This window comes from Ptychodera flava, chromosome 11 (assembly GCF_041260155.1).
Source record: "Ptychodera flava strain L36383 chromosome 11, AS_Pfla_20210202, whole genome shotgun sequence".
NCBI classification, from domain to species: domain Eukaryota; kingdom Metazoa; phylum Hemichordata; class Enteropneusta; family Ptychoderidae; genus Ptychodera; species Ptychodera flava.
Genome location: NC_091938.1, coordinates 7,866,957 through 7,877,834, shown reverse-complemented (window position 1 = coordinate 7,877,834; position 10,878 = coordinate 7,866,957).

Sequence of the window (10,878 nt, the reverse complement as noted above, 5' to 3'; positions counted from 1 at the left end):
TACTAAATACAAAGGACATAGCACTTGTGGTTACTTATTTATTGACATAAACATATATTTTAGGTAAAAGGTCATCGAGGTCACATGACATTTGGTCAAAAAATTTCTCTCCTATAGTTATCCCTATATACCAAAAATCAGACATCCAGCTCTATTGGCTCGCTCAGAATGAGATATGCGCATAATTATTAAGGTACAGTATGTGGCGTCATAAGGTGTCCAATCATACCAAACATGAAGGGTGTAGCACTTGTGGTTACCGAGTTATGGAAAAATATGTGTATTTGAGGTCAAAGGTCACTGAGGTCACGTGACATTTTGTCAAAAATTGTTTTGCTAAGTTATCCCTACATACCAAAAATCAGACCTCTAGCTCTATTGGCTCGCTCAAAATGGATATGTGCATAATTAATGAGGTACAATATGTTGCGTCATAAGGTGTCCCATCATACATGACATGAAGGGTGTAGCACTTGTGGTTACTGAGTTTTGGCAAATATTATATTTGAGGTCAAAGGTCATCCTGGTCACATGACATTTTGTCAAAAAAATTGTATTACTAAGTTATCCGTATATACCAAAAATCAGACCTCTAGCTCTATTGGCTCGCTTAAATTAGATATGCGCATAATTAATGAGGTACAATATGTTGCGTCATAAGGTGTCCCATCATACCATACATGAAGGCTGTAGCACTTGTGGTTACTGAGTTATTGACAATATGTATATTTGAGATCAAAGGTCAGACATACAGACATACAGACGTACAGACATACAGACATACAGACATACATACATACAGACATTTCCCTAGCCTATAAGAATAGCTTCCATTGCCATATATACATATGGCTATGGGAGCTAAAAATTGCAGAAAAGGCTCTACAGAGAGGTTTAAACCTTACAGCAGATCAGTGCCACTGCAAGCTCAAGGCACTGAAGCTAAAATACAAAGAAGTTGTGGACAGCAACAGACCATGAAGGCGCAACTTTGCACAATTTTTAGCTCCCATAGCCATATGTATATATGGCAATGGAAGCTATTCTTATAGGCTAGGAAAATGTCTGTATGTCTGTGTGTCTGTATGTCTGTATGTCTGTATGTCTGTCCGTCAACATCAAAAACTCCAAAACCGCTGTACATTTCATCTTGATATTTGGTGTGTACATGGATGATGGGCTGTAGATGAGATTTTGTTCAAATGAAGTTGTCATTGCCAAAAATATGCAAATTAAGTGAAAAAATGTAAAAACAGTCAAATTGAAAAAACTCAATAACCACTGAGCAGATTACATGAAAATTGGCATGTAAGTACTTTGGGCTGACATGAAATGATTGTGAACATCTTGGGTCAGTATCTTGGACTTGCTATGAATTTTTTGTAATTTTCTCCCATTTTTGGTCAAAAAATCTCCTGCTCTGAAACCACAAGTCCGATTGATTTGAAACTTGGTATGGAAGTGCATAGCAGTGACCTTTGCCAATTTGGGCAAATCGTGGTGAAATTTGCATATTTTTAGTTTACACGTCCATAGACTCCCATGTATAAGGCAGATCTCCATAGACTCCCATGTATAAGGCCACAAAAAATAAAAATTTAGTTTCTCATCGTATTCATATTGCAAAAAGGATGCAGTGACACAATTTTTAGTCCCACAGATGAAGTCCAGTGAGCTTATAGATTGGGTCATGTCCGTCTGTTCGTCCATCCGTGAGTCCATCCGTTCACGCATATATCTGGGATATTTTGACAAAATGTCATCTGACCTTGATGACCTTTGATCTCAAATATACATATTTGTCCATAACTCAGTAACCACAAGTGCTACAGCCTTCATATATGGTATGATGGGACAGCTTATGACGCCACATATTGTACCTCATTAATTATGTGCATATCTAATTTTGAGCGAGCCAATAGAGCTAGAGGTCTGATTTTTGGTATATAGGGATAACTTAGCAAAACAATTTTTTTGACAAAATGTCACGTGACCTCGGCGACCTTTGACCTCAAATATACATATTTGTCCATAACTCAGTAACCACAAGTGCTACAGCCTTCATGTATGGTATGATGGGACACCTTATGACGCAACATATTGTACCTCATTAATTATGCGCATATCTAATTTTGAGCGAGCCAATAGAGCTAGAGGTCTGATTTTTGGTATATAGGGATAACTTAGCAAAACAATTTTTTTGACAAAATGTCACGTGACCTCGGTGACCTTTGACCTCAAATATACATATTTGTCCATAACTCAGTAACCACAAGTGCTACGGCCTTCATGTATGGTATGATGGGACACCTTATGACGCCACATATTGTACCTCATTAATTATGCACATATCAAATTTTGAGCGAGCCAATAGAACTAGAGGTCTGATTTTTGGTATATAGGGATAACTTAGCAATACAATTTTTTTGACAAAATGTCACGTGACCTTGGTGACCTTTGACCTCAAATATACATATTTGTCCATAACTCAGTAACCACAAGTGCTACAGCCTTCATGTATGGTATGATGGGACACCTTATAATGCCACATATTGTACCTCATTAATTATGCACACATCTAATTTTGAGCGAGCCAATAGAGCTAGAGGTCTGATTTTTGGTATATAGGGATAACTTAGCAATACAATTTTTTTGACAAAATGTCATGTGACCTCGGCGACCTTTGACCTCAAATATACATATTTGTCCATAACTCAGTAACCACAAGTGCTACAGCCTTCATGTATGGTATGATGGGACACCTTATGACGCAACATATTGTACCTCATTAATTATGCGCATATCTAATTTTGAGCGAGCCAATAGAGCTAGAGGTCTGATTTTTGGTATATAGGGATAACTTAGCAAAACAATTTTTTTGACAAAATGTCACGTGACCTCGGTGACCTTTGACCTCAAATATACATATTTGTCCATAACTCAGTAACCACAAGTGCTACGGCCTTCATGTATGGTATGATGGGACACCTTATGACGCCACATATTGTACCTCATTAATTATGCACATATCAAATTTTGAGCGAGCCAATAGAACTAGAGGTCTGATTTTTGGTATATAGGGATAACTTAGCAATACAATTTTTTTGACAAAATGTCACGTGACCTTGGTGACCTTTGACCTCAAATATACATATTTGTCCATAACTCAGTAACCACAAGTGCTACAGCCTTCATATATGGTATGATGGGACACCTTATAATGCCACATATTGTACCTCATTAATTATGCGCACATCTAATTTTGAGCGAGCCAATAGAGCTAGAGGTCTGATTTTTGGTATATAGGGATAACTTAGCAATACAATTTTTTTGACAAAATGTCACGTGACCTCGGTGACCTTTGACCTCAAATATACATATTTGTCCATAACTCAGTAACCACAAGTGCTACAGCCTTCATGTATGGTATGATGGGACACCTTATGACGCCACATATTGTACCTCATTACTTATGCGCATATCTAATTTTGAGCGAGCCAATAGAGCTAGAGGTCTGATTTTTGGTATATGGGGATAACTTAGCAATACAATTTTTTTTGATAAAATGTCACGTGACCTCGGTGACCTATGACCTCAAATATACATACTTGTCCATAACTCAGTAACACACAAGTGCTACACCCTTCATGTATGGTATGATGGATCACCTTATGACGCCACATATTGTACCTCATTATTATGCACACATCTAATTTTGAGCGAGCCTATAGAGCTAGAGGTCTGATTTTTGGTATATAGGGATAAGGCAAAGTAAGTAAATTCTTTGTTTTGCGTCCGCGCGCGCCTAGGTTTTGGAGATTTTTCGGAAAAAAAAACACAAACTTTCCTTTCAAAATTTCGCCGTTGGTGGCGCTATTTTGTCGCAAAAACAAGTCGTGGCTTTTAACTTTGCGACGAAACACTCCTTTACGGCAGTCAGATTTCACTAATGGACCATGCGGTGACGTAAAACAGTACTCTCTACACATTTACCCCTGTCGATACTCTCAGCCTCACGCCGGGGCCTCATGTTCTCGCTGTCTGTTGTGGCTTTGCCTGTTGTGGCTTTGTCGTCACGATAAAAAATGGATGAAAGCAGGGAAATAATCGAAGTTAAAAAACAGGAAACCTTTGCACGGCAACTTGAAGGCATGGTCATTGCGAGCAATTGGGACTTGAACAGAGAGAGATTCAGTCGGCCGATTGGACTTGGGTACCACGACTCAGAGAGTATGGCAGACGGAAAAATCGGAAAGTGTTGAGGCCTATCCTAGTTAATTGGTCTTTTAGGTTTGCCAAAAATTTGGTTAATTCGTCCATTTTAACTTGAAACAAAAAATAAACCAGTGATCAGTCCTGTAAACGAAAGGCCTTTACGTACTTTTTTGTTCAGTTTGGGTATGGGAAAGTATATGAGAATCCCTCTGTGAAAGTTCAAATTTGTAGTAGGCGGTCGTAGCTGCTCTTGAAGGAGATCTAACTTTCTGCATTAATGACATCGGCTGGTAATTTATTCCAGGTGTCCACAACTCTTGCTGAAAAAAGTACTTTCTTGTGTTAAGTCGAACGGTTAGTTTATGAAGTTTGGGACAGTGTCCTCAAGTTCTGGAGTCGGCTGCTAACTCAAGTGAAAGGTTACAGTGGTCATGGCCTTTGATAACTAATTCTAGAGTTGAATCATGTCGCCGCGAATTCTTCTTTGTTCAAGTGTTATTAAACCAAGCTGTTTAAGTCTATTTTGATAATTGCAGTGTTGGATTTTAGGTATTATTTGCCGTGCTAAGATTTTTATGTCCTTTTGTAGCCATGGTGACCAAGCTTGTACTGCATGTTCGAGCTTTGGTCTAACAAGTTGCTTGTAAAGATGAAGAATGACATTTTTTTGATTTGATCGACAATGATCGTTTGATGAGATCAACATTCTGTTTGCTTTTTTGCAAACTTATCACATTTGCTTGAAGGTTTTAAGGTAGAATGGAGTAGATCACCCAAGTCATTTACTTCAGTTGTACGTCCCAGTGAAATGTTGTTCATTGAGTATTTATTGAAGGGGTTGTTGTAGCCAATATGCGTCGCCAGTGTTCACTCATTTTTTGTAGCTTGTCCAAATCAGCTTGCAGAATTTCAGGATCACTACAATTTCGCAAGGGATGATATGTCTTGGTATTGTCAGTAAATTTTTGAGTTCAGAACTAATTTCACCGCCAGTATGATTGTTGTAGATTAGAAAGAGTATTGGTCCAAGAACTGAACCCTTTGGAAACCACTTGTGACGTATTCTCCATTCAGATGATGCTCCATTTATGACTACTCGCTGTTTTGTATTTGTCAATCATGCTTTGACCCACTGTAGAATATTTCCATTTATGCCATGATACTTCATCTTTTCAATCAATCTGGAGTGTGGCAAGGAATATAGATGTGAAGCTTTCACCTATATTTTGGTTTGATGAGTCTGTGTGTGGAGACTGACAATTGCGAAATGCTTTCTTTTATTTGGTGGAAAGGAAAGGTGCTGGTTTTACGGATGGTCCCGAGGAAGCTACAGGGAATACTTTTGTCAATTATATCACCAATTTCTTCTTCTCTCTGATGCCCCATCTTTCTAAAATTGAATGCAGAGGCTACAAGTTACCATTTCTGTTTGGTGTTTTCTTTCAAACCAGACACCTTTCAGCAAACTATGACATTCATCAGAGCATAGACATTACAAGAAACTTGAAAAAAACGTACAAGAACTTGAGGACAAAAGACCGCTACTGTATACTGTTATAGTGTACCCATTCCTCAAACTGTCCAGATTTAAGTAATTTGATGAGGCTGTCAAGTTGCTGTGCAATGGTATTGACATGTGGACACTTTGAATGCACAAGAAAGAAATCTAAAACTAATAAGAGAAAAGCAAACGTCAAAGAATGACTGTTTATTTTGATCCATTTGTTATGAAAATGCATACAGTGATCATACAGTGTGTCACACTGTGACAGGAGTATTCATGTGGTTTGAGAAAAATTGTCCAATAAAGGCAACAGATTTGTGTCAAATTTTCTGTGTGTGTTTTTTAGCCGCTTAGCCGCGTACCTTTTAGGATTTTGAGTGGACGCAAAACAAAGAATTTACTTACTTTGGCCTAACTTAGCGAAACAATTTTTTTGACAAAATTGTCACGTGACCTCGGTGACCTTTGACCTCAAATATACATATTTGTCCATAACTCGGTAACCACAAGTGCTACACCCTTCATGTTTGGTATGATGGGACACCTTATGACGCCACATACTGTACGTCAATAATTATGCGCATATCTCATTCTGAGCGAGCCAATAGAGCTGGATGTCTGATTTTTGGTATATAGGGATAACTATAGGAGAGAAATTTTTTGACCAAATGTCATGTGACCTCGATGACCTTTTACCTAAAATATATGTTTATGTCAATAAATAAGTAAACACAAGTGCTATGTCCTTTGTATTTAGTAGGATGGGAGACCTTATGACAACACACGCTTTACCTCATTAATTATGTACACATCTAATTCTGGGCAAGCGAATAGAGCTAGAGATCTGATTTTTTTGGCATATAGGGATTAATTAGCATTATTTTTTTTTCAAAATGTCATGTGACCTTGATGACCTTTGACCTTGATTATACATATATATGCATATTTCAGTAACCACAAGTTCTATACCCTCCAATTTTGATAGGATATTAGACCTTAAGATGTCACATCTTGTACCTCATTTATAATGCGCATATGTATTTCTTGGCTGGCCAATACTGCTAGAGGTCTGATCTTTTTCCCGATTAGAACCATAACTTAGACATGCCTCATGTGTTTCAAATTGGGAACAACGACATAGACCTATGTGCCCATAGATCTCAACATATACACTCCAGTGATACTTCTTAATGACCACATTTTCCTGCCCCATCAAGACTAATACTCCTATTACAAGTGGGGACTATGTCATTGTAAATGACTTGTTGAGTTAATGGTTGTATCACAGTATTCGATATATCTCATTCTGTATTTTTTCCATTTTATATTCTGAATAATTACATTAAACATATTTCACTGTCTCCAGTACATTTCATTTAAGTATTTTCACTTCATGCACTTTATCCCTTTCACACATGTTCAAATATCTGACCAGAGAACAAACACTAAATAGTCCAGGATGGGAGCTACAGTGTCATTGACGCTATTTTTAAATATTGGATATTTACAATCTAGTATGGCAGTTTGACATATCGACGATTTCGGGACTAATATCGATACTAGACGATACTTGAATGAACTGCGGTTGTCCCATGGGAAGCCGCGTCTATGAAATTGCTGATATTTACCGGCGATTTGGGACTCTAATATCGATACTATGACAGAACCCTATGGACGATACTAGATTCATTCCAATCGAGCGTAAATATCCGATTTATATATCGGAGATTTCACTATCTTACAGTTCTGGCCAAACCCGACTTACAAGGACTGACTCTAGCTTCGATACTAGTGATACTAGATTCTGTCAAATCGCGCGTAAATATCCGATATAAGCTTATATCTGAGATTTCACCACCTTACAGTTCTGGCCAAACCGGACTTCCAAGGACTGACTTTAGTTTCGATACTGGACGATACTGGATTCATTCTAATCGCGCGTAAATATCTGAAAAATCAGAGATTTCACCACCTTGCAGTTCTGGTCAAACTCGACTTTTAAGGACTGACTCTAGCTTCGATACTAGCGATACTAGATTCTGTCAAATCGCGCGTAAATATCCGATATACCGGTATATCGGAGATTTCACCACCTCACAGTTCTGGCCAAACCCAACTTCCAAGGACTGACTCTAGCTTCGAATACTAGCGATACTAGATTCATTCAAATCGCGTGTAAATATCCGATATATATCGGAGATAACACCACCTCACAGTTCTGGCCAAACCCGACTTCCAAGGACTGACTCTAGCTCCTATACTAGACGATACTAGATTCATTCAAATCGCACGAAAATATCCGATATAGGCCTACGCACGGTCCCTCCACAAAATTTGGTGGAGGGACTGTGGCCTACGGTATATCGGAGATTTCACCACCATACAGTTCTTGTCAAACCCGACTACCAAGGACTGACTCTAGCTGCAATACTGGACGATACTGGATTCATTCTAATTCTAGAACACACACAAAACCAGCAGATACATTCCAGTTCTTACACAGAAAATCATGTCATCCAAAATCAACCTTCAAGGCCTGATCAAAGGCGAAATATTAAGGTACATGAGGACATGTAACAACGAAGAGGACTATAACAACAAAGTCAAAACATTTAATGAAAAATTGCTACAACGAGGATATTCACAACAAAAAATATCGAAAGAAGAAAGAAAGCCACACGCTCATAAATGTACAAGTACACAATCTTACAGAAAAGACAAAATGAAACACAATCAACTGACTCGAATATAAATATCCTAGCCTCCTTACTGGACGAACAAAACACTGACATTGAATTAGCCACAAACAGTGAAACAAAAACCCAGGGGGAGAAAATATCAAAAAAGCGACTGAGGAAGAAACCACACTGGTTTCGAAACGTAGCGTCAAAGGATCACACTGTCATTTGACAGCCAGATTACGGCTACGTATCACCATGGCTTATATCTACACCAATAGCCAATCGCACAAAATAAATAGTGTAGGTGAAGCGCAGAGCCGTTTTCCCTTTATTACAGTTCTGAACGTATCAAACGCAAGGGCTAAATCGGTTAACGATTGCATTTGGTCTGCATTCAGATCATTAAAGCGACAATGACTCGGTTTGGACCGCATATATATCATATTTAGTTTATCTGTAGGAACCTGTATACCAAATATCAAAGCTGTCAGACGAGCGGTTTTGATGAAATAAAATTTTTGACCAAAAATGACCAAAAAAAAATCCTTAAAAATACAGATTTGCATATTTCATCACAATTTGAACAAATCCAAGTTGGGTTATCCATAGGGACCTGTATACCAAATATCAAAGCTGTCTGAACAGCGGTTATGAAGAAGGAGATTTTTTACCAAAAACGCCTTTTTTGGCACTAATTTGTATATTTTCAACAATATCAAAAAATCAAAAACAGCACAATTATTTCAGGTAAGCCCAAAGTACTTACATGCTAATTTTTCATGTAATCTGCTCAGTGGTTATTGAGATTTTCAATTTTGACTGTTTTTACATTTTTTCACTTAATTTGCATATTTTTGGCAATGACAACTTCATTTGAACAAAATCTCATCTACAGCCCATGTACACACCAAATATCAGGATGAAATGTGCAGCGGTTTTGGAGTTTTTGATGTTGACGGACAGACATACAGACATACAGACATACAGACATACATACATACAGACATTTCCCTAGCCTATAAGAATAGCTTCCATTGCCATATATACATATGGCTATGGGAGCTAAAAATTGCAAAACCAGGAATTGACAACATTGATGCAGCCACATCCAACATTTTGTACTTTGTATGATCAAAATAATCATGTTTCTAAACTTGATATATTAGATCAACAACTGAAAAATGGACAGTGATACCCAAGACAGCTGGGCAGCTTCCAGCAGAGTTCATGGGACTGCAGTGTACATAGTAGCCTCCCCAATACTTCCATCCATTACAAATTTACTCAGTTCAGAATCATTTTGTAATGAACTGTAGTGGATAGATTGCCATGTAAGAAACTAAAAAACAGTCTTACCTCAACATAGGGAACATTAGACAGCACAAGCAGCAACAAGACAACACAAGAAGCAGTTCTCTGATCTCAAGTTTGCAATCTCTTTATTTCATACTGGAAGGGGAGGTTCATGTGAAAAACCCAACAGAACACGTCTTAAAGTCTGCATTTGATTGTTCACATTATCCAAAGTTGTTTTCGATGCCATCCTTTAATATGTTTCCCATCTTGTTCTGAAACTTCACATTGATGTTCGTGTATTAAGATCCATTGGTCTGTTCAGCTTCTTGGCTTTTGCCCATAGATACACTGAGAATAAGAATGAAAAATAACAGACAAGAATGTCATTACATGTGCAAAGTGAAATTGCTGGTATTTCGTAAAGATTCATGGAAAGAGCATTGATGTGCTTAAATGAAATTATAGTAATTAATATAAATAATTTACCAACTGATACAAACACTCATGACATATTTATACATTAAGCTTATTTCGTTGTGATTACCAAATCATCCCCATTGATTAGTGACACACCATTCAAAACTACACCTACTGACCGGTGGTGATTTGGGTTCAGCACATCTCAAACAGAAGAAATGTAAATGGGAAACCGTTAACCGTCTCATAAAATGTTTTAAAAGAAAAAGTATCTCTTTATAATTAAAACCAGGACAAAGTTTAAATAAAAAAAATACGGTAAAAAATATGAGTATCTGTTGTATATCATCAATCCGGTCAAAATTTTGAATCAATGAGTAAAATAACAGATAATAGCCCGGCTCTATTCGTTACTATAACTCTCCTAGAGAGACAGACAGTGTGGAGTAAACTAACACTTCCCTGTCTACCGGTATATTGAGGTACCAACCTCAATGGTTTAATTTTTGCAAACACCGTACGTTCGTTTCGTATACTTGAACAGGGTTCGCCAAGAATGACATCAATATAGCGCGACAAAAGACAGTGAAAACTACAAAAATAACTCGTGGATAAGGCGAATTGGAAATTACTTACCGAATTTTAAACGATCTCTTCGGTCTCTGCTCTGCCTCCATGCTTCGATCAAACTGCATATCGTCTATGGGCTGTGTTCGTGTCAGACCGTCAAGGGCCATCAACACATCGTAAACGCTGTTTGTTGGT